Raw genomic sequence first — 25,760 nt, 5'->3', positions numbered from 1 at the left:
TTTTTTTAACTGAAGATGTGTATTTTATGTTAAAATTAGAAACTCTTCCTTTGTGGCCTTTTCAACTTAATTATACCTCACAATTGTTTCTGATTTTAGAGCTATCACAGGTTTAACCTCAAATTTCTCTTTATTACTAGCTAACTCTTTACAGTATAGCATAATAATGAAAATGCTAGACAAAGAAACAGCAGAGGCTACTCCAAAGTTTCCAGCTCAAAAGCATTAAAGTAGCTCTTTTCTTCTTCAAGTACCTTGTGAAATCTAGCAGTGTGCATAGGTTTTATTTGAAGATCAGGATTTCAGCACTGCAACCCCTTTTGAGTGAGAGTAAGACATCTAATTAATCAGACACCATTAATTGCACCTAATCCTGATATTACTTCCATTTATGTGAACCTGGAATAAAAATCAAAGTGATTATATAGAATAGAGCCATTGTAAGATGGGAACAATTCCTTCTCAGCCCTCCTCACCTGTGCTGTACTTTTTAAGATTTACTTTACCCTATCCCCACCGCACGACAGCCCAACATGCAATTAACAACTGTGCTGCTGCTTCTTGCTGGTGTGTCTCTCATACACCTTTACCATGAGGACCATAGCTACTTCTGAGAGTCAAACAGTAAATTAAAGGAAGAGGGTGCGGCAGGTGAAGTCTAGATTTCAATAATGTAAATGAGTGGCAGTGGGAAGTTCACCAGCCACATAAATTGTATATAGTCCAGCTGCATCCATTATACCTGACAGAGAAACAATCCCATTGACAGAACTTTCCCTCAAGTGACTGAGGCTGCTGGGGAGATCCTGAGGGTGATGGTGTCAGCGTGACCCTTCATTTTGGGTGACAAAGGAAAAGCAGTATGTCACTGGAAAGTGTTGAGAATGGCTACAGAGAAACTTATCTTCTTCCACAGGGCCAGAAATGGCTCTTTGCCATGTACCCGTTGCAAGCCTCCTTCTGCCTGCTGCATTTATCACCTAGTATTAGGGTTGTCTCCTCTCAAGCAGAAGACAAGAATTTGAATCATTGTACCCTGGTAAGTTTTCTGACTGCTACTCAGTAGGCATCATCAAGGGACACGGTGTTTTGCTTTTATTTATATGATGCCTTTTGTTCTTTACTACTTGTTTTAGGAAAGGATGCATTTGCTGCACTTTCCATAAGTAATTTTGTGGAATGTCTCCCAAGAAACCAGGCTCCACCAGGGTGCCTCCCTGCCTTCCCTCTCACCAGAAGGGGCTGCCACCCCTCTGCTGAGTCTTTCCCACTATCACCAGGGAGCTGCTAAGCGGGACCTGCAGATCATTTATCTGACACATCTAGCTGCAACGGACAGGGAGCCAAGGCACTAGACTTCAACCTTCTGATCTACTTGCCCAAAGCACCTAAGCCAGATATACCCACTTCAGTCCTATAGTGCCTTGAATACTGGAGACTCCAATTTTGCCTGGGGCTGCAGGAGCTGCTATAATAAAAATATTTAAGTTGTTCTGTTACCTGACAGCAATTTCTGTAGTGCTGTCTTGTCCCCCTCCAAGGGAAAAGCAGTTACTGCTTTTTGTAGTTTTTACAAAAAAAATTACAGCAAATACTGTTTTGCATTGTAGAAACTCAACAGGATTATAACTCTTAGAGAAATACATTGCTCCAGCAAGCCCATCAGGGACAATACACCTGAAGTTCCTTTTCTTTTTTCAGGTAGGAAGGGATAGTCAACGGGAAGTTCTCTACAAAAAACCTCTCCAGCATGCTTTTCAAAATAGCCTGGATTCAATAACTTTCTGAACGTGATCCAAATAGCTGATATAATTAGTAAAACTAAATAAGCTTCCAGGTACTCAAGCCCTTCTTCAGGTCTGAAACAGAAATTATGGGAGATAATGAAATTTGCCTTCCTTCTGTGTCAGCAAGGGTTTGTTTTGTTGGTTTTTTTTTTTTCTCCCAGTACTACCTGTTGGTGCACTAAAAGTTAATACTTCTCCCTACAAACTCTGTCTCAGAACCAAAACCTGTCTGAGAGTCTCTCCTGAGGACACAGTGTGTGCATCTTAGATAATGAAAGGAAGAGGTCACCAGCTGGACAGCTGAAATGGATTTTAATACCACTGACACACAATTTAATTCTATTTATTGCATGATTAATCATATTGGGATGCCTAAAACAATGAAGGGGCATCTTTATTTTTCAAATAAATAAATAGATCACATTATTAAGTGCAGTCTAACATAAGTGAGGTTTAAAATCAGGTCATCCAAGGTGATGCAACAACCATCTCCTATCCCAGCTGTCCACCTCTTTTGCAAATGCTTATAGCTAAGGAATGGTCAGTGATTGGTGACCATTCTCTACAAAGCCATTCTTTCTAGCAGGGTTATTAATCCATTTTTTAAAGACAGCACTAACAAAACTGTGGAAAATCTGTTGGCTTAACATTTTGTAGCCTTTGGGTGAGGATTTACCTGTGATTCATTCAGTTCAGGAAGACCTCTTCTGAGAAAATCTTCTCACTACTCTGTTTTTTCTAACATATATCTGAGTACTCCTCAGGAAAATTGGAGAAAGAAATATTGTTCTTACTGACATATACTTGTGTGAACAATCAACAAGCATTCTGTTTTGAGCCTTGGTGATGAATGGTCCCAAGGTGCTCTTCATGACACCAGGGGTTTCCTCTAAATGTCCTTGGCCAAATGGTAGATCAAATGTCTTTTCACTAAGGGTGGTGACATTCGGAGTTGTTTGGTTGCTAACCGCTGCCTGAAAACTAGCTGCTTTTCACTTGTGGTGGGCATACAGGGATCCTGAGAAACATTGTCCTTTGGGATAGGAAAGCACTGCAGAAGCATCAGATCAACATTTTACAGAAAAAAGAGCTGAAGGAACCTTGGATCATGGTCATATTGTAGAGAGAAAAATACATCTCAGCTTCATATTCTCCTGCTAGCCCAATGTCAAACAAGTCAGGTCTGGCTTGAAACAAACACAGAGTGTCTGCTGAGATGCTCTGAAGAGCTGCTTGGCAATAGGGATGTCTGTCAGGGAGCTCACACGAATGAGCTCTCCCTCCCCCAGCAACTTGCCATTAATCCTCCTTCTTTGCTGTCACTACAGGAGTTACTGCAGCAAAGCTATGCTCTGAGCCTCTGATGGGAGCGTGTCTGAGGCAGAGAGAAGAAAACAAAAACAAGACCCAGGAATATTCATTCTGGGCTACCAGCATCAGGTAACCGAAATTCAAAGGCAACTCTTCTAAGGATTTCTACAACTAGATTTCAGTCCTCTCTCTACCACTCCAGTTTCTAAACCCTCCTATTTCTCATAATCTCTCACACAATTTTGTTTGCAGGGAAGCAGGAATTCCCTGTTACCTGCCTTGAACAAATGGGAATTGAGGAGATAAGCAACTTGCTCAAAATCAAGCATCAGCCTTGAGATAGAGGAAGGAACCGAACTCAAAGCTCCAGAACCACAAATTTTCATCCCTACCCCTAGACCATCATTCCTCTACTTACCATTAGGGATTCAGGGTAGACGTTTTGGGTACTTACTTCTTGAATAGGGTGGAGCCACGTAGCAGCATACCCTCCTCTCCTCCTGCAGTCTCCCACAAGCTTATTAGTAGTGACAGGGTTCAAGATAAAGCCAAAAAGTTTTGAAAATAGGGACCCTTGTCTGGACTTTGTGTCCTTCTCAGCATAACTCCATATATCCCAGCTACAGTGATGTACAGAGCACAATACATCGCACATTCAGCCAGCAGTGTCTTATTTGCCTGGCTTCTATGCTGAGGAGGAGTGTATGACGGGAAAACCAGTTTGGCCCCAAGGAACTAGTTAATTCTAACTTTCTGAAACCTCCTTATTTTCTTTCTATGCTTATTTAGGTAATCACATTTCACTCTAGGGCATAGATTTGGAGTGTGCAATTCAAGCTGTGTTATGTTGTATTATGATGCAATATAATACAGGGTAAATGTTCGCTTCCTCCAGGATGCTGCATTTTGAAGCACGCTAGTGCCAACACATAAGTTTCTGAAACACCGCTAATGACAAAATCGTAAAATACTGATTCCAGCTAACTTAGAAAACATTAAAAATAAAAGAAGGAAAAAACAATGAAGGACAGGGCAGAAATTATAAAGACTGTTGACAGCTTTAAATACAAAGCTTTTTGACAGGCATTTCTTGAACTTCCTTTAAATTTTAATACAGTCAGTTCTAAAGAGAAATATAGTCTCTTTTCCCTACCTAGCCTGCTATTTCTGCATAGTATCCAATTTCAGTATCTCTAACAAAGGCATAATCAGGCTCATGATTACAGATGTGGGACATCTACTCCTACCACATTTCAACTTGAAGCTTTAAGACCCACTTTTCACAGACTACTGCAACTACTTTTATTCTGTATATAGCTTTCTCCTTTGCTCAAAATCTCCAGTTGTTTATAAATGTTTAACTATAAGGTAATATAAAAAACCTGGATATTAAGCTATATAAAAATGAAAGTAACAGATAAAAAAAGAACTCTAAAAATTGTAAGATAATAACAATAATAATTAAATAAACCCCCTCACACACTCCCCGTTGGCTGTTGGCAATTAAGCCACTTTAAAATAGATCTCACTACACAGAGATTTCTGTTGAGCCTTTTATAACCTTCCTCCCCAGGGATTAATTGGTGGACAGAATCACTGCTGAGATAGGTGGCATGTGTACCCCAATACCCATGTAGCCGAGCATGCAGTGGGTAATTGGCTTCTGTCACATTACTACATTTTAGCTCCAAAAACCCATGTTGTCCTAATGGGAATAAATGAATGGCTGCTACCGAGAATAAACACTGCTGCTCGCTAAGAAAATTGCTCAAAATTGGACCAGCCTGAATCAACGAATTTGGGAAGACACTGAGCTTTAGTTTCACTAATTTCTTTGTATGGTTTAATATAAGGCTGTCATCTACAGTGCATTGAAAACATGGTACCTGCAGCTCTTATACAGGAAATTCTGGAATGGGTTTTTTCATGTTTTTAACCCAGCTGGCAACTCAGCACCACGCAGCCACTTGCTCACTCCCCCACCAGTGGGATGGGAGAGAGAATCAGAAGAGTAAAAGTGAGAAAACTTGTGGGTTGAGATAAAGACAGTTTATTAGGGAAAGCAAAAGCCACTCACACAAGCAAAGCAAACCAAGGAATTAATTCACTACTCCCCATGGGCAGGCAGGTGTTCAGCCACCTCCAGGAAAGCAGGGCTCCACCATGTGTAATGGTCACTTGGGAATACAAAATGCCATCACTCTGAATATACCCCCCTTCCTCCTTCTTCTCCCAGCTTTATATGCTGAGCATGACACCATATCCCTTTGCTCAGCTGGGGTCAGCTGTCCCAGCTGTGCCCCCTCCCAACTCCTGGTGCACCCCCAGCCTGCTCGCTGGTGGGGTGACGTGAGGGGCAGAAAAGGCCTTGGCTCTGTGTAAGCACTGCTCAGCAGCAACAGAAACATCCCTGTGCGTTATCAACACTGTTTTCAGCACAAATCCAAAACACAGCACCATACTATCTACTATGAAGAAAATTAACTCTACCCCAGCCAAAACCAGCAGAGGTTGTATCTCAGCAGACACCTGTCAATCTCCCAGCTTCTCACTGAAGACTTAGAGACCACAAATACAGAGGGAAGGTAGGTGTTAAGTAGCAAAGGGAGACAGCTGCAAGAATAGCCCCAGTACACTCTCCAAGCCCTCTACCCTTACCCCTGCCAAAATATTCATGTATAATACCAGCTGACATGCTGCTTTGCTGATACTGCATTGACACATCACGGAATCACAGGTTGGAAGGGACCTCAGGGATCAACAAGTCCAACCTTTCTAGGAAAAGCACAGTCTAGACAAGATGGCCCAGCACCCTGTCCAGACAAATCTTAAAACCGTCCAACATGGCCAAGTCAACCACTTCCCTGGGGAGATTATTCCAATGGTTGACTGTCCTCACTGTGAAAAGTTTTCCTCTCGTGGTCAATCGGAATCTCCCCAAAAGCAACTTCTATCTGTTACCCTTTTTCCTCTCCACGTGACTTCTTGTAAAAAGGGAACCTCCATCTTCTTTGTAGCTGCTCCTTAAGTACGGGTACATGGTGATGAGATCCCCTCTGAGCCTCCTTTTCTCAAGGCTGAAAAGACCCAGCTCTCCCAGCCTATCCTTGTATGGCAGCTTCCCAGTCCTTTGATCATCTTGGTGGGCCTTCTCTGGACCCCTTCCAGCCTGTCCACTTTCTTTTTGTATGGAAGGGACCAGAACTGTACACAGTACTCCAGGTGTGGCCTGACAAGCGCTGAGTAGAGTGGTATAAAGACCACTTTATCTCTGCTGGTGATGCCCTTTTTGATGCAACCCAGCACCCTGTTGGCCTTCTTGGCCGCAGCAGCACACTGTTCGCTCATGTTGAGCTTCCTGTCCACCAGGACCCCCAGGTCCCTTTCCACTGAGCTGCTCTCCAGCCAGGTGGATCCCAGTCTGTGCTGCACTCCCAGATTATGTTTTCCCAGGTGCATGACCTTACACTTCTCCTTGTTGAACTTCATAAGGTTCTTGCTGGCCCACTCGTCCAGTCTATCCAGATCTCCCTGCAGAGCAGCTCTCCCTTCTGCAGTGTCTACTTCCCTACTCAGCTTGGTGTCATCAGCAAACTTCATCAGGCTACACTTGATCCCGTTACCCAGATCACTTATAAAGGTGTTGAATAACATTGGGCCCAATATCGATCCCTGGGAAACTCCACTAGTGACAGGTTGCCACTTGGAAAAGGAGCAATTTATCACCACCCTTTGGGTGTGGCCTGTCAGCCAGTTCCCCACCCACTGCACAGACCACTTTGTCTAGGCCATAAAAAAAAAAAATATAAACACCCAGAGTGCAGGGGATGAGTCTTGCCCTGGGAAAACCACCTGCCTGATCATGGTGTCTCCTCTGCCGGGTAAGTATCACTTAGTGGAAATGATCTCATTTCTTAACCCACCAGAGATCATATATTTGATAAAATAGAATGGAACAGAATAGTCAAAAGTAGTTTTGGACCAGTCTGCTTCTTACTGTGTGCAATTCTGAACGAGTGATTTTCAGATTATTATTGTTGCAAACCTTAACTATATTGTCTGGATCATCTAGTTGACTTCACATGGTGCAGGGAAACGATATATCCAGAAATTGATCAAAGGTTGAGAGCATACAAACATCTTCCATGTTACTTTCCTGCTGTTGCTCAGGGACAGGGTAGAGAGATGTGTCCCATTTCTGTCTATGGCATCCAATGTGTTTGGCAATCTGACTAAATGCCTTGAATTTGTGAATTCTTGGCTCTTGAAAAAAGTAAACGTTGGATTTCAATGAAACTGAAATACACAGAATGAGGAAACAGTAAGCTGGTACCCTTGCTCCCTGGAGGAGCCCAAGGGAGTACCAACAGGAGCATGTGGGTGAGGTAAGAAATTACAGCAACCTAGCATCAAGCAATCCAACACAAAATAAATAGATTCCTATCAAATAAAACCTGTACAAGGTGCGTCTCTCGCCTGGGCACAATGCCAAAATGGCTGCCTTTTCCCTTCAAAGACTGACCAATATGACAAGGCAAATCCTGTGTTTTACCAGCTCTCTGGGCTACTGAGAAACAGAAGCTACAGATAGTTGGCCAAAGGATAACTTTCACTTATAACGTCAAAATTTCTAAGCTTTATAATATCTATTACAAATCCAACTGGACTAGAATTGCTAAAATATCTCCTCATAACTACATGAATGTAACTTATGTTGTAAAACGTTTACCACCCAACAGTCTAGCAGATCCTCTTTATGTAAAATGAATCGATATGAAAATATTTATATTCTGTATTCTATATTCATATGAAATGAATAGATTATGACTACATAAATGACTTGATTATTTTGTCTTCCCATGTGAACAGAAAGGACCAGCTGTTTAAGAAAGATCAAATATGTTCTTTTTCTGGCAAATGACACAATCTCTCCAAAACACTCCATGGTTTTGACTGATTCACTTAATTGTTTGCCTATTTTTTCCATCTGTTGAATGGGAATAGTGAAGTACTTACTGTAAGTCTCTCATAAAAGTATTTTAAAAATTCAGCATTATATTCAATTCCTGACATACCTATGCAACCTCTTTGAAATTGAAGGTTAGTTTCTACTATCTTTTCCGTAACTTTTTCTCATAAACATTGTCATTTTAGATAAGGATGCTCATTTTAATTTGCTGGTTGTTTACCATTCACATAGAGGTGTTATCCCTATATTTTGATCACCAATGATTTGTTATCTCAGAAATTCAAAGGTGATCACAAAGCTAATATTAGAGAAGGCTACTGATTCTAATGGAGTACTCCAAAGTGTTTTAGGTGTCTTGCATTACTTGTGTTTTGTATATGTAGTCCCTTTGGAGAAATTTACAGAACCAAATATGGTACGTAACAAAACAGACGACACAATCAGTCACCAGCAATCCTGGAGATACCAGACTGGACCGAAGCAAGTTACTTTCAGAATGAGCAGAATTTGATTCAGTGATTCTAAAGGATTTGGAAACTGAAGAATGCTCCATGAGCACTTGATATTACTCATGGTAATAGGAAAGCTTGACAGCCCCAGTTCAGCATATCACTTAAGCATGCGCTTAAAGCTAGGCATGTTCTTTGGGTGTGTTGGTGATTATGGGTCCCAATCAGTTGTGCCGTGCTGTATATGCATGGAGGGAAAATATCCTTCCTGACCCCCCGTGGGCAATCATCTCAGCTCCTGAAGCATGAAATTAGAGTGGCCTTATCTTTGCTTGCATACTGTAACTACAAATGTTATTAGTGATCATAAATTTAACAAGCCCTATTTTAAAATCCATCCACAGCATTATTGCATGACTTTTGAAGACAGTCCTTTTCGAGAACTTACAACTTTTTTCCTTCCATCTTTTAATTTCATTTGGGTGAACTGGGGGAGGAAGGTCACCGTCAAACCTGCTGAAAGGCAAATATTAACAGTAGTGCTTAGCTCCATTTCAACTACCTTAGAACAAACAGCCACTTCCTGGCATGTAGAAATAATAACATTAAAATAAATACCATTCTGTCCTTCCCTGGAGTCTATGCAAAGACTTCAAACCTTTACAGTCTGAGCAAAGGGAACCTCAACTCCTGAATTACAAAATGTTCTGGTCTAACTGAAGTTGCCACCTGGCCAACTTTGTATCACTTGAACCCATAACCACAGTTTGCTTGCCTGTTTGCTTCTTCCTTTAACAGGAAAGCCCACTGCAGCTCAGGAGAATCGATTAATCACCAGTTCAGAGAAATCAGCTATACAGACAAGAATATCGGCTGTATTTGGAAGACAGCAGACCTATCCAACAAAAGACCTATCAATGCCTAATATCTATCAGCATAACCTTTCTGTTCAGAGAGGGATTCATTGTAGGTATTACTGCTATCTGGAAGGATAGAAAAGGTGAATGGCAGTGCTCTCTCCACACATGGAACACCCATCTCTCATGCACAATGAACAACATGTGTTTTTCAGTTCAGATGACTTTGTGCTTTAGCTTGAGGAAAAACAACAAAGTGAAAATAAACCCTCCGTGACCTGGGGTGGGGCAGAGGATATTTCTCACTTGACCTTACTTGAAACCCTTCCCCCAGCAGATGAGTTCCCACTGAGACTTAAACCATGAACAGCAGATAAACAGATGTTAATAGCGTCTTTGTTGAAACCTGTGCTAGTCCAGAACTCCTGCTGAAAATGCTACTGGCTCTTTATCCTCCCTCCTGGTGGCATCTGTGCTAAAGGAGGGCGTTCTGAAAGAATTATGATTTTGATGCAGGCTTGCAAAAAAGAAAAAGCAGAGCTATGAAGGAGAAAGCCCTTTACTGAACATCTCTCCAAATAAGCTTACTTAACAGTCATGGAGGAAAGGCTGGTCTCTCTTTCCTCCTTGCTTCAAGTCTTGGCGTGAATACCCTGAGATTTACATTGCATTCAAACCTTCTGCAAGGAGGCCACTGTTCACCCTCCTAGCAAACCCTTCCTTCCATTCTGACCTCCATGTCTTCAATAACACTGATTTAAGTAAAACTGTTATATCAGATGCGTACCAAAGCAACGGACAGAGACCACATTGTACTTCACTCTGAGCATTTGCAACAGCAAACCCCCCCCCCTCCTCCCCAACCCACCTGTAATCAACAGAAATAAAACTAAAAAAAAGAAGACATTAAAAGGTTCCTCACATGGTATCTTTCACAGAAACCTCCAGGAGTAGCTGCCACCTTGGCCAAGGAATGAAGCAGGGACCTACAGACCCAAACACAGGATGCTTAAACTAATGAGGGCTATAACAGATTCACTGTGTCTGCAGAATAGGCACAGATGAACTTACACCAACATGTCACCATTACTCTGCCAAAATTTACATTTGTACCTTTGTTTTGAAAAACCACTCTTGGAGCATCAAGGGAAGTTCAACAGCATCTGTACTCAGCAGGTGGGGCTACTTTTGTTTTAAGACTTGGGTAAGATTTCTGGTACATGAGTTCTTAGGTCAATGAAAAGCAGCACAAGTTGTCTTCTTTTAGCTGGATGCTATCTGCATGTATCTGTGAATACAGTGAGGACTTGAAAGTTGTTTTCTAGAAAACTAGATGCAAACACTTTCTTATCCAGCTCAGAGTGCAGTGGAGCAAAAGGACTTTATGGGGTTTCTGTGGTCTGAATGGCAGACTTTGGTGTAAAAAAAAGAACAAAAAACTATTGGTGGGAGAAAGCATTGGTGAAAATAAAGAAAAAGGGCAACCTGAAAGCTTTTCTAATTTCTATGGGGTTTCTAGTTCCTGTAGATTGGAGAAGGTGAACAGAGTTGAAGAAAAGGAGGACGTGCACAAAAATAACATCAAAATTAACTGTTATAGCAGTGAAAGCAGATGAAGTAGAAAAGCAGATACAGAGCCTCACTGCAGTACTGCTATATCAACTTCCAGGTCAAACAACATGGAGCAGCCATGAATCTATCTAGATTTCCTATACCTTGGACTGGGAGTAGAATATGTTCTCCTTTTCAAAAAATAATATGTACACATTTTTTTCCCTTTGAGAGAGAATGACTTTCTAATGTGGAGGAAATGCAGGTGCAACAATTGTTCCTAAATGTGCTAAAATGAGGTCTCCAGTTGGTAAATGGGTAACAGCTTCTCTTCTTTTATTTTTTCCCCTTTGCTGGAGCTGCTGAGCATTATTCAAAAATAAATGCATTTCAAGTGTATGGATGCACTTATGTGCAAAGTGCTATTGCATCTCTCTTTTTTTCTTTTGCCCTTCCTTGCTCCTAATATTACCAAATGATTTTGAGCTGCAAGGCTTTTACATTAATGGAAGCTCCCATTCAGCCGAACTCAAAATCCTCTTTACTTTGAATACTGAGGAACAACACAAGCAACATTAAAACTACCTGGATGGTTTATTTTATTCAGGCATCAGTTACATTAGTATGTGTAAGAAATTACTTCACGTGTTTAAACACTTAAGAAAAGAAAGAGGGCTGGGGTCAAGAGGGAAGAAAGATCTGCCAACTGGAAAGAAAAAATGGGAAGATGCCCACTGCTTTGTGAGAAGCATGATGTCAAAAGAACAGACATCAGGTTGGCAAATCTAAAAACTTTACACCCTTTGTAGTGGTCTCTAAGATTCACAAAACACCTCTCTGCAAGCTTTCACTCTATATTAAGAGCTTTTTTGATGCTTTAGTAGGTTTCCATCATGCTCTGATATGACCTGTATTGTTATAATATTGTCATCTTTACTATTTTTTAATACTAATAATGTGATTTGTCATCCCACTTGAGCATAGAGGCCACAGGAGGAGAAGCCTCCTCCTCAAAGCAAAACAACTGCACCTAGAGATGCAGAGAAAGTATCAAAAGCATGCTGCACCTTGTGCTGTTTTGCCCCACTGGAGTTTATTTAATTGGATATTGGGACTGACAACATTAGCACACAGCCTGACAGGCAATGATAGGGCCCCTCTGTGGCTGCTAAACTGGACTGATCAGATCAGGAAGGCTTCTGGCCTGATCTCTGGCAGAAGTTCAAAGCTGGAATTAGATCTTGAGGCAACATTTCTATCCTTGTATCATAAAGTGGGGAAGTGAATATGCCTTTAATTTGGAGAGGAGGTATCCAGGCTCTGAAGCTGACATCTGGATTTTGGTCAAATATTTATACCCTGCTTTACACAGGAATGGACAGAAAATCACCTTCAAAAACTGAATAAGCTGAGAAGTCTTTTTTTTCCTTTTAAAGTTTAAGTCAACTGTATATCACTCAACAGTACAAAAATAAAACCCTGACAAAACAAAAATGGTAAAAAGGAGCAGAGCAGAGAATGACACCCATAGTATGGGCAATTCCAACTCAACAAAAATATCACCTTGTGAGAAGCACTTTCAAGGAAGATATGAAAAAGGTAACTTGGAGCTTATGATACAATTAATGCTGATGCTACTTCTACATGCAGGGAAAATGGAGAGAAGATATCAGGGTAGACTGCAAACCAAACCAAAAACACAGGAACAAATCACATCCTTGTAACCTGAAAAAAAAAAATCACATTTATCTTAGGCTCACATGCATGAGATCAGAAGAGTATGTTGCACAGGGCTAGATTATAATTAGCATTGACACACAAGCAGCGGTCCTCTGCCTCACAGGAGACCCAAAAGAGGATGATGCAACTGGCAAAGGGTGAGGAATAGGAATGTTCCCTCTTTTTTCTCTCATGGCTACAGAAAGGCCTCTGTAGGACAGGACTGCACTGGACACAGCTTGTGCCCTGACCCCTAAATATCCAAGAAAGAGGAACTTCAACATAAGAGGAAGTATCACTCCATGAAGCAAAGGCAAAGCAGGCTTTCTTTCCCTTTGTCCTTTATAATTTGCAGAAGACATGATTCACAGAATCATAGAATGGTAGGGATTTGAAGGAACCTCTGGAGATCATCTCATCCAACACCCTCTGCTTGAGCAGGTACACAGGACTGCATCCAGGTGGGCTTTGAATATCTCCAGAGAAGGAGACTCCACAGCTTCTCAGGGCAGCCTGTTCCAGTGGTCTGGCACCCTCACAGGAAAGAAGTTTTTCCTCATATTCAGGTGGAGTTTCCTGTGTTCCAATTTGTGTTCATTACCCCTTGTCCTGTTGTCAGATGCCACTGAAAAGTATCTGACCACATCTTATTGACACCCACCCTTTAGATATTTATAAGCATTGATAAGATCCCCCCTCAGTCTTCTCTTCTCCAGGCTAAACAAAACCAAGTCTCCCAGACTTTCCTTATATGAGAGATGCTCCAGTCTCCTGATCATCTTCGTAGTTCTCCACTTGACTTGATCAAGCAGTTCCCTGTCCTTCTTGAACTGCAGGGCCCAGAAGTGGACACAGTACTCCAAATCGGGCCTCACTAGGGCAGAGTAGAGTGGGGAGGATAACCTCCCTCGACCTGCTGGTCACTCTCCTTTTAATGCAGCCCAGGATATCGTTGGCCTTCTTGGCCACAAGGGCACAGTGCTGGCTCATGGTCAACTTGTTGTCCACCAGCACTCCCAGGTCCTTCTCAGCAGAGCAGCTTTCCAGTAGCTCAGCCCCCAGCCTGTCCTGGTGCATGGGGTTGTTCCTCCCCAGGTGCAGGACCTTGTACTTGCTCTTGTTGAATTTCATGAGGTTCCCCTCGGCCCAGCTCTCCAGCCTGTTCAGGTCTCGCTGGGTGGCAGCACAGCCTTCTGGTGTATCAGCCACTCCTCCCAGCTTGGTATCATCAGCAAACTTGCTGAGGTTACACCCTATCCCATCATCCAGGTCATTGATGAATACGTTGAACAGGACTGGACCCAGCACAGACCCCAGGGGAACACCACTATTTACAGGCCTCCATCCAGACTCTGCTCCATTGATCACGACCGTCTGAGTTCTGTTGTTGAGCCAGTTCTCAATCCAGCTCACTGTCCACTCACCTAACCCACACTTCCTTAGGTTAACTATGAGGATGCTATGGGAGACAGTGTCAAAAGCCTTGCTGAAGCCAAGGTAAACAACTACCCCCAACCATCACATCCTCAAATAGACTTTCTTTGTTTGTTAGTATAAGGTCCAGCAGCACATCTGGTTCCCCATGAGAACCAGTGCCTATGATTATGAAGCTACTTCCAACTGTCTGTAGAAGACCTTGATGACTTCATCTTCCTGATCAGGTGGCCTGTAGCAAATGCTCACAAAGTGTCACCCATGTTTGCCTGCCCCTTGATTTTTATCCATAAGCTCTTGATTCATTCTTCCTCCACCCCCAGGCAGAGCTTGATACATTCCAGTTGCTCCCTCACATAAAAAGCAGATCCCCCACCTCGCCTTCCTGATCTGCCTTTCCTAAAAAGCCTGTAGCCATCCATGACAGCATTCCAGTCTTGCGAGCTATCCCACCATGTCTCTATAACTGGAATCAGATTGTGGCCCTGCGACTACACACAGATCTCTAATCCTTCCTGGTTTTTTCCCATGCTGCATGTGTTGGTGTACAGTCATTTCAGAGAGTAACTGAGCACCCTGGAGGGGTGCACTGGGATCCACTATATCCGTGCACACCCTTGAGGTGGTTGCTCTTCTGACTGTCATCTCATGAGGCAGTTAAGGCACCTTTGCCACTGCTCTGGTTGGCCTGGCTCATTCCCCCATTGGATGTGATGTCATTAGCATTGCCACTTTGGACCCTCAAGTCCTTCAGTTTAAAGCCCCCCTCACCAAGTTGGACAGCCAGCTGCCTAAGGTTCCCTTCTGCTTTCTAGACAGGTGGATTCCATCCCTCCCTAGCAGGCTATGTTTGCTGGGGAAAGTCCCGCTGTCATAAAAGCCAAAACCCTCATGATGGCACCAGCCACGTAGCCAAGAGTTGATTTGCATTATTTGTCTATTGCTGGATGCCCATTTTTCTCCAACTGATAAAATGGAAGAGAAGATGACCGGGGCACCAATATTCTTCACTTGCTCCCCAGGGCTTTATAGTCTTCCTTGATTCTGCCCAGGCTCTGTCTTATAGCATCATTTGTGCCCACATGGAAGAGTAACAGCAGACAGTAATCTGTGCTCATGACATGTTGTGACACCCTGTCAGTGATGTCTTAGACTGTAGCTCCCAGAAGGAAGCAAACCTCTCATGACTCCCCGTCAGGTTGGCAGATGAGTACCTCAGTGACTGAGATGGGCGTCTCAGATTCCCTGACAGTGACTGTCTACCAGACTCTGGTGCTCCCACCAGTAAACATAAACTGGTCTGTTGCTGTTGCACAGAATTTTGAGGTTGCCTTGGCCAGTCTTCATGCCTACTTTCACAAATCAGCTGCACCATTAGGCTTTCCAGGTGCTTGTGCTTCTCCCTCCTGCTGCAAAGTACCTGACCACCCTTCAAAGGTGGGCCCAGGAAGACACAGCATGTGGGAAGAAAAGAGGAGGGGAATCGGTCTCCAAGCATTCTGATGACTACGCCTCCAGTTGCTTCTTTCCAAAGGCTTTCATGTTTAGCAAGGAACACAACAAATCCTCCTCACATATGCTTGCAGGGCCACCTTGTTTCAGCTTTTATTTCATTTGTTTGTTTTTCAAAAGGATTGACAATATTATGGAAATGAACATCAAGAGAACAGGAGAAAGTTAAACAGCATCCTGCTCTGAAACACTCTGGTTAAGGCAGGGAGCATCTATGCCTCTGTATTTTAAATAGGCATTTGGAAGAGAAGCAGCTTTGACAAGATGATAATTTAGTCCTTTTCACTCCATCACGTCAAAGCAAATCTATATGGAAATTCTCAGAGGAAACAAAGTTTTGCTGAAAATGCCAAATTCTTGACCCTGACCTGTTTTGTTTGCAACAACAGGGGTGGCACAAACTTCTGCCAGAGCAAAGCAGTGTTTCTGGGATCCCAAATAGGTTTGTCCCTGCTTCTGAGTCCCTGGGAACCCTGCCTGGCAATTTCTGTCATCAGCTGCAGAATAAGGGCATTCTCAGTTTGCCTTTTTTTTTAATTGCCCTTTGACTGGCAAGAACTGTCTGAAAAAAAATAAGAAAAAAACCCAGGTCCTCATTCCCCAAAGAAACCAAACAACCCTCTCACAAATATATGGTGAAAGCAAAATCTTCTTTTGTGAGGTAACCTTGATTTCTTTCTCTCTCAGTAAAGAAAACATGACTACACTTTTAATACTGGATGTTACTGATCTGAGATCACTTGGGCTTTATCTACACAGGGGTTTTACACACATTTTCTCACTGAGCAGGAAGTAGCAGAGGTAACAATACTGGTTGCAGTGAATAAACTCTGGAGGCAAGACCTGTATTTTATTTGTCTTTTCAAATGACTTATCAGCTTCTTCAGCTGTTAGAATACTTTTCTCAGGCAAGAGAAGGGAGGACAAATCATTGATATTGCTACCTCCACTAAATCCAGGCCAGTCTCTCACTTGGGATAAATTGGTGGAAACACACTGAAAGCAATGAATTAATGTTTATTCACAACTAACCTGAGGATTTGTATTTTCATATATGAATACAAACCTATAGAGAGAGTAGAACCAGGCAACAACTGACACTAGATTGATTTTCTCATTTTCTGAGTTTGGCAGTGTGTTACACATCCCAGGAGCAGATTTGCCACTGGCCTAATACTTCCCTACATATATAATATTTCAGAGGATGCTGCTGAAGTCTTTGCCTTTACTAATTTAAATATTTGCCCATTTCACAAATCTCAGCTCTGTTTCTCCTGCTTCATTTCCTCACCACTCTGACACACGGTGGTTATTGCAAATGGAAAATACCAACCCTCCAAACAAGCAGAAGCAGAAAAGAGCTACATTAAATTATTTTTCTTAACACTGAGTTAATCCAGCTTCTCTTGCTCATTGGCTCAAAGTTTTACAACCCTTGCAATGGCATCTAATCTCCCTAGAAACCAGTAGCCACGCTGCACATCCGCAGAGTGCACGGACATGGGTGTGGGTGCGTTACTTTTCTGATAATACTTGCATTACTCTGATAATATCTGAGCAGTCCTGGCTCCTAGGCACCACACTGTTACACTGCACTGTAAAAGTACCACTGAAATTAGCAGACGCATCCTATGGCATATGAAAGCTCCCTCACATGAGTTGCCCAAAGTGAAAACTTTTCGTTTCTACTTGCAAATGACATGAATGAGAAAAAGAAACAAAGTTGGTCACAGCTACTTGGTGCCCAATTAAAAAAGTACATCCTACTCCAGTGTGCTTAAAGGATAATAATTCAGTTTAAAGGTACACATTAGAAGCATGTTACAGCTGATTCTGTGCACTTTTAATTGGCTTAACTACCAGGTTTACAGAGAGAAGGCGGAGCTCTTTGCCGAGATGTCTACTCAGTACAGAATGACACACCACCATAGACACCAGTTATCCAGAATAAACCAGAGTTGTGTAGTACCCTTCCCTCTCAGTGTTGATTTCTAATTCAAAATATTCCCCTTGCTCTCATTTCCATCCCTCCACATACTAACAGAAGCAAACTTATACCAGGGGATTTAACAATGTGTCACAAAAGCTTTAAAAAACCCTAATTTCTGACATTTACCAAAATTTCTGTTCCAAACCGCACTATTACTGCACTTTTTAGGAAAAAAATCACCACATTTTACATCTATCATAACTCAGTCATCGATGACAATATCAGAGTTTTGTTTGTTATCTCATTAATCTGGTGTTACCCTCCTTGTCATAAAGTGTGCAAGGGTGTTGTTATAACCTTGCTGTTCTTTTAATTGCTGTTAAAAAGATCATGGTGATCAGTGTGCTCTCATCATCTTTGGCAGCAGTTTCCAATCTTTGTAACAGACTGCTTTCCACCTGGTTTCACTTCAGGATTCATAATTTCCCTCTGGCTGGCAACCCCCGCTGTTGCAGCTGCATTTCTATCAGGGTCACACGCACAGTCAGGGTAGGGACTTCTTACACAAGGAAATGTGGTGACTTGGCCAGATCATTAAATCCTCCTTTTCCCCCCCTCACGTTTCTTGTATATCCAGGAAATTCACAATAGCAGAATATGCATAAGCTGGGGGCTCTACACTTTAAGCACCCTGTAAGATGCATTTATTTTTTCTCACACGGAGATGCCTCCAGCTGTGCGATGAGATGGAGGTTCCACTAGACAAGGTTTTCAGGATCAATTGGAAGCAAAAGTGGAAAAACGTAGCATCTTGCATTATCTTCTAAAGGTAGCAGACTAGGTGATCTAATAGGCTGTACCCATCTTCCTAAATCTGTGAACATCAAGTAAAACTTGGTTTCACACTTTCTCTGCATCAAACTCAATATACTTGATGGCTAAGGAAAAAATAATCCCGAAAGCCTCAACCTATTTCTACACTGAACTTAACTAATAGCACAGCTCATATAATCTTTAAATTTTACATCTGGAAGTGACACGTGTGGACTTTTATGACTGAATAAAAGTTTCTAACGTTCCATCATCTTGGACTCTGTGAAAGTCTGTATATTTCCTCTGAACTTACAGTGTGTCCTTATGGTGTGACCTCTAAACTCTATGGTGCATAGAGGATCTGAACTGCAATTAATAAAGCAGTATGGTAAATGGCAATGTAAATTACTTTGAAATGCTCCAGACATTTTTGCAAAAGTAAATCTGAGTTTGTGTTTGTCTCTGAAAATCTAGATATAATGGCTTATATGGAAATATATACCTAGCTTTGGATTATAAATCAAAGAATCCTGAAATTTGCAACTGAGCTCCTGCAAACAAGGTTTGCTGGTGTATGTAGCAAAGAGATGCTCTCTGAGATATGGACGCAAGCCAGTTCCCCAGATCTAAATATCAAAGGTTAAGGAAACTCTGTAACCTCACTATGAATCCATATCTGAAAATACATAACGACACTACAGTGGAGCTCATCCAAATAACAGAACAAGCACTCCGTTGAATCATAAGGAATCCAAAATCAAATCCAGACTTTCTAAGATGTCCTTTAAGTCTGCAGTTATTTCAAAGCAAGTTGAAGGTGTTCAATAGCTCGGAAAAATCACAGCCCAAATTGTACAGACCACATAGCAATACAGGTGCTGGTATTATTACTGTCTGCCTCGGGAGTTTTGAGAGACAATCTCCAGCATAGACTGTTTCAGATTCCAGCCAATATTTCAGGTTCCAGCCAGTACAATCACATTAGATGTGTAAGCCACTTTCCCAAAATGCATTACTAGTTAATAATTTTGACTTAAAGATACACACCTTCTACCGTTTTAAAGTGTTATTAGTGGAATTGAGGGGGCTTCAAGGAGGAAAAGTAGCTTCCAGTATTTTACAATGCATTACAACACATTACAATAAAAAATATTAAATAAAATGGAGAAACATTAAAGTTTAATGCTGAACTTTCAACATCGTATTTTTCATGATTTAACCCGAGTCTTCCCAATTCATTTGTTGCCATTAGTTAAAAACTAACCTGAACACTTCTTCCAATCAAAGAATGTGTCTGCAGAGCGCTCTAATTTTCTGGCAATACCTGAAGGTTGCCAGAGTTGTCATAACTTACATCACCAAATATCTACTATCATTTGTAAAGCCATTTCCTTATTTTACAGGAAATCATCTCTGTGAGATGATAGTAACAATTCCTAAACCTTTACTGTCATTAGAAGGGATGATTGTCAAGGACACAGAACTGCTCAAAGTTAGAAAAGGAAGGAAGCAGAAGGAACAGTCCCCATTGAGAGGTTCCCCCAAAATGCGCATGAAAACAGAAAATTCAGGCTTCTGACTGGAATGATCCTTTGGCTTCTCTGAATCTTTGGAAGAGCCAAGCTCTTGCTAATGACCAAATGGAAAATAAGAGTATAGCAGCCTCATGTGTGCCAGGTGTGCCAGCAAAGTTTCTATGTTCAAGGAAAATAAATACCCACACACGGATTGACCAAAAGAAGTGGCAGAAGGTAACCAGGCCCAGGGGACTTTTTTTCCTTATCTTTTCTACCTGACTATCTGAATTTTAACTTTTCATGCCCAGGGTTCAAACTGCACCCTGTGAGGCTATGTGTTATGAAGCAATACAAAGAGAAACAAATTTTAGCCAAAGCAATACATTTTGCACATACATTCACAGATCTGGCTGTGAACGCTGCAGTCACAGATCCTAGTTCAATTTCAGAAATCTAGGCTTCTCACCGAAGGTCTGATTATATTGCTGTTTTGCTTCATCACATCGTTTCATCAGAGTCCCTCACGTTAGTTTATTCTCCTCCCCATCAGTCAGTCTGAAGTTAGCTAATTAAATTATTATTTCCACTCATTGTTACCTGCTATCCAGAGCGCATGGTCCCGACTGATCTCTCTTCCTAAGTGTCCTAGGCTGTGAACATTTCAGCTGCTGAGGTCTTCTTATCTGCACAGAAACACATAAAAGAATGCTATTTTTCCTCAACCAGCTAGACCCATATTTGCATTTCTTTGCATAAGTGGTTATGGGAAAAAAAATGAACAGATGACAGTCACATTGTCTTTGCTTGAGAATTTGACAGGTGTCCATCTCCCCAGTGTTGTGCTTGTAGCTGTGCATGCCACACCGTGTATTTAATTTAGCACACCCTTCCTTGCAGTTCTTCTACTTTAGCCTGCATGTGGGTTCTCAGTCACGTCAATACTTCCCGTGCATCGCCATTTAGTGACATGTTGAAATCAACTGACCTTTCCAGAAATGCAGGAGCCCGAGCTGCCATATATGAACACAGGATTAGGGTTTAAATGGAAATCATTTTGCAATCTTAATTACATGGCACGTTTGGCACAACCATTAATAGTGAATGCTTGCTTAGTTACTCATAGAATTTATTGTTCAAGGAAGTGGTTTTTGCTACCTCTAAATAAGCTTTTAAAAAATCAAATCCATCTTACTGTTATTTTTTAACTCAGAAATTAACAGGCCAAGCCATCAAATGTTTATATGATGAGGATTTTATCCTTTGCAAAGAACAATAATCCAAACACTTCAATGTATCATCATTCCATGAAAGTCAAAAGCTAAAACACTGTTAAGGCAGATTTAAAGCTGACTTAAAGAGTACCTTCCTACTCCTATTTAATATGAATGCCATAATTTAAAGCTATAGTTTTTGTTCTTGCTCATTGAAAATCAGAAAACATATATTTATAGAAATTTCTAACAAGCACGGTATGCTGGATAGAATACAAAATACGCTAAGTAGCACAGCATGATAAAAAATGTTTTTATTGAATGCGTGGCCTTTTAGTGCATGGATCTTGACCAGCTTTCGATTTTGCATATGGACTCAACCCATCTTTTCTGCATGATGTGATCCAAGTAGTCATATTGAGGTGAAAAAGGTAGAAATATACTAATATTGCTATGTAATTTGAAAGATACATTTCATTATGCAGGTGCCTATTTCCTTACAGGCTTTAAAGTTACAGCAAGGTTATCATAGATCTTTAAACACATAAGTCCTTCATGCAGCTTTTAAAATTTCTGGTTTATTTCCTGACTCAGGAATATGCTATAGTAATTCAGGTACAAATGAAACTGCCAAGAGGCTGCTGCACTTCTTATACTCAGCCAAATACATACTTTGACTCCAGCTTTTTACTGTTATGATTTTGATTTCATAACACCAATAAGGCATTTCAGATGTAATATTCTTTAGAGATTATTACTGAACTTCTTGGGTGGTTATAGCTACTCAGACTCTGACTCTGTGACTCCACACAGACTAAGCAGTATCCTGTGGCATTCTTAGTAGGTATGCATTTACATAGATCACACCACATATTGTTGGGTTATAGGGGAATAGACAGGGATCGGCGACCGGAAGATCACGGGCTGTGACGGAAAGATAGACTCCTCCCCATAGGAGTGGCAGGAACAGGAAGCGCAAGAGCTATGTAAGCGTGTGACGCAGCTAAATAAACGGACATTTTGTATCCATCATATTGATGTCTGTGCATCACTGTCCCCAGGGTGGGTAGAGCCCTGTGTCCCGGAGATATGCGGCCCAAGATAAGTTCTCCCGTAGAAGCGTACAGCTACATTGGGTAAAGCAGACAGCCCACAAAAGCAAGCTTCTTCCTTGTCTCCTACCCCAAGAGGAGGTTGGGTGCATACCTCTTGCCTTCATGTCCATGAAACCTCTTGTCATACAGCTTCCTCCCATCCCGCTGGGCCATCACAGGAGGGAATCAATTTGTAAAATGCTGAAAACAATCTCAAAGGGACTTTTGTGTTTCCTTACGCTTGAAGGTAGTCATGGAGTGGAAGGAGGAAGGGAGGAAGGTGACTGATTACTCTTTCTCTTAGAGTTGTCTGAATGTAGGCGCTTCAAAAAATGAAACCAGATTTGTTGCATGGATAGGCTTTAAGCATCTAACACTTTAGACAGATGGGAAAGTTTGCTCCAGAAATTTCCATGCAAAGCAGCTTCGTTTTGTTTTGGACAGTGAGAACGGGATCATTGCAAGCTATACAATGCTAAATCAGAATTGCTGAATGGCAAATGGCAAAGTACTCTTCTGGAAGGAAAGGTACTCAGAAATCTTAGGCTTGTTCTAGTACGCCTCTATTCAAACCTACTTCAAGGCGAAAGGCAGCTTAAACATAGTCTGATCCATGCTCAAAACAACATGAAGCTATTGCCTTTTTTACTATCTTTTGCAAGTTTTATCAAGCTCATTTACATGACTCCTCTTGACTGAAATGTGTTTAAAAAGCCTCTCGTATTTAAGTATCAACAATTGTTTACTAGAAGGGTTCTTCAGTTGGTTCCTCAATCTCAGTGCATTTCTAGTCAGTTTGCTCACATCTGTGAAAAGTAAAAGCATGTTGCCAAAACCTCAGAACTAACCATTTTAGCCAGGTCACCTGGAAGTCATGCAGCAACAGAATAATCTTAGAGAGGCATTTGTGTATCCCTGAGAATGGCCCATGCTTTTATAAAATGATTACAAGCTCTGATTCATGATAGCTACAGACAAACTAGATTAATTTTCCCCCTTTCTCAGCTTGATTCTGCCCAAGAGAAAGTGTCTATCTTGCATTCTCTGATCTTCAGCTAAATAAGATCAGATATTTCTCAAGCAGAACAAATAAGAATTAGATCTCTCTGCCAGATGACATGCTGCTGCAGCCCGGCTGAGCCCATGCCCTTTCAAAAATTCCTCATGAAAATTCCCTGTTTATTTCAGAAACTCTTTCATATCTTTGTGCTTTGTCTACAGTCTTCTGGGATTTTTTGTTGTTGGTGGTAAGACAGCGGGATAATTTGAGTGAGCATATCATGAGTAGGTGTCACTTTCCCTCACCCAAAATGCTTGCTGTAAGTTTCTAAGACTCCAAATATAATCCAAATTAGCCTGCTTGTGGCAAGACACAGTTTATATTCTCGGTATTCCTTAACAGTTTCACAGGGGGATTTCATATAAGCATGTCAACAGGCCAATGTATACAGGCAGGTACCACAGATACCATAAATTAGGTAAACTCTACTATCCAGTATGTGATACGCTAATCACACATAAAATAAAATGGAGAAAGAGCATCATGATGCCAACAGGAATTATTTTGAAAGACATCAGTTCAGCATCAATACTGTCTGCCTTTAACATGCCCTGTAGGTAGCTCAGTCACAGAAAATTTTGGAATTTCTGAGTACTCCCGTTTCAAAAAAAAAACAACTCAGAAGCTGAAAATCCAATGGGGAAAAGCTTTCTGGGAAAATATTTGCAAGCTCATGACTGAAAGTGCAGAAAATCATCAATAATGATAATAATATAAAATTAAGTCACTTTGTTCGGAAGAGGAAAAGTGGCTTGGAAAGATACTGTTGCTAGAGGTCTGGTGTAAAATCAAATTAAAACAATCCAGGGGAACTCATACACTTGTAACTGGTAGAACAAAAAGTGGGAAAAAAGTTGAAGCAAAATTTGTTCAGCATTTCCCCCTAAATAGACAGAATTTCATATCTCAGATTTTGCACTGTACTTCGGTTCTATATATATGGTTCCATCCTATTTAACTTTACACAGATAGCCATCATTCTTCTAAGCAACAAGGAAGAATGCATGTCATCAGAGATAACTTCCCAGAAAACCAGACAAATCACATTACATCTGCTTCAGAATACTAATTTCTTAATGCTTATGCCCCTGTTTTGAGAAAGACAACAACCTGGATTCCACCTGGATACCACCACCCAAACTGTAGGGGCCCACTTCTGCTGGGTTCTTCCTCTAATAGTTGGAGATGGACACCCACCTTCAGAGAGTGACTTAGCCCACTAAGCTAAGAATTACACCTAGAAGAAATGCCCTCCAGTTAAGCGTTTTAGATAAATTGAGTTATACCATGTCAAAATGCCACTGCACTGTGAACTGCAATGTAGATACACGACATATTGGGCTTTTTTGTGAGTGGGTGCGGGTGCGCACAGTGCTATGAAATGTCTTTCCTAGGGACTCCAAGATATATCAGCCCAAATGGACAAAGGCATGAGAGGGGAAATTGATATGCACACTGTAGATCTTTCCCGTCTTGAGACAGATGCTGGAATTCTGAAATACCACTCAGAGAAGAGTTTGGTCAACTTCCTCCATGCAATTGAAATGACCTCCACATCAACTAATGGCTCTGAGACAGGACAAGAATTGTCTGCACTCAGGACCAAGGGTTAGGGCTCTACAATCACTCAGATCTAACAACCCCGGGTTACATGACAAAGCCGGTGTGCTGAGGGAAGGCCTCAAAGCAACCTAGACGCTGGCTGTATACTTGGGCTGTTATAAATTTTAGTTTTGGTCCCATTCCTTTTTCTCACACCAACCAGATAGCTCGAGATTTTTTTTACTCCAGATTCACAATTCATATCAGCAGTAGAAATGCTGATTATCACATTTTAAACAAATTTATCTCTAAGTAGATTCTTTTAAAGTTAAACCAAATAACTTTTGGGAGTCTTTTCACACTATTAGTTCAGATTCTGTTGTTAAAGAATACAGATTCAGCAAAGGAAAAGAAAAAAGCATGTATCCCTTGCAACAACAAAGTTGGGGGATTGCAATTGGAATGACTACAGAAACTCAATTTTGTTTATTTCTATGATATAAAAATGTACTGGGCAATGGGAACAATCAGACTTTGGCATGGCAGGATTCCCCTCCGAAAACTATTAAAGACAGAAGCACACAAAATCAACGAATTTTCTAGTGGCCTATCCACTCGTTAGATAAGCACCTGGGACAACATAAGCCTCATATTTTAATTTGACATGAGCATATCTGACTGGACAGATTATGTCAGGGGAATGAATGAATAACAGGCATCATCCTTCCCATCCTAAATCTTTACTTGTGCTGTAGCTTGCCTTACAGTGAGCTTAAATCAAATCTACAAATGTTCAGGACATATAAAAGAATAAATTAAACTGGAACCCAGAAAACAATAGCACTGCAGTAATACTACCCCCAGCCATCTTCATTTTCTCTAGCTTTAGCTTCTATCAGAGCCTCCTTAGGTGCTCTACTGTGCTCATTTTTGTTAAAAACTTGTTTCGGATTTGAGATTCCAGAAAATGAGAAAGATTATTCTTGCATAGGTCTCACAGCACT

The 25,760-nt window shown here is 41.3% G+C and overlaps 1 long non-coding RNA gene across 1 annotated transcript in view; it reads right to left on the bottom strand.

Moving 5' to 3' along the window:
* Positions 1-25,760, bottom strand: part of LOC135315710 (uncharacterized) — a 187,758-nt gene that overhangs the window by 19,806 nt on the left and 142,192 nt on the right. Inside the window, exon 4 of the long non-coding RNA XR_010375213.1 lies at positions 20,447-20,532. This is a non-coding gene — a long non-coding RNA (uncharacterized LOC135315710). The remainder of the gene's footprint in view (positions 1-20,446; positions 20,533-25,760) is intronic.

Source organism: Phalacrocorax carbo, chromosome 1 (assembly GCF_963921805.1).
Source record: "Phalacrocorax carbo chromosome 1, bPhaCar2.1, whole genome shotgun sequence".
Classification (NCBI taxonomy): domain Eukaryota; kingdom Metazoa; phylum Chordata; class Aves; order Suliformes; family Phalacrocoracidae; genus Phalacrocorax; species Phalacrocorax carbo.
This window is presented reverse-complemented; position numbering and strand designations above follow the sequence as displayed.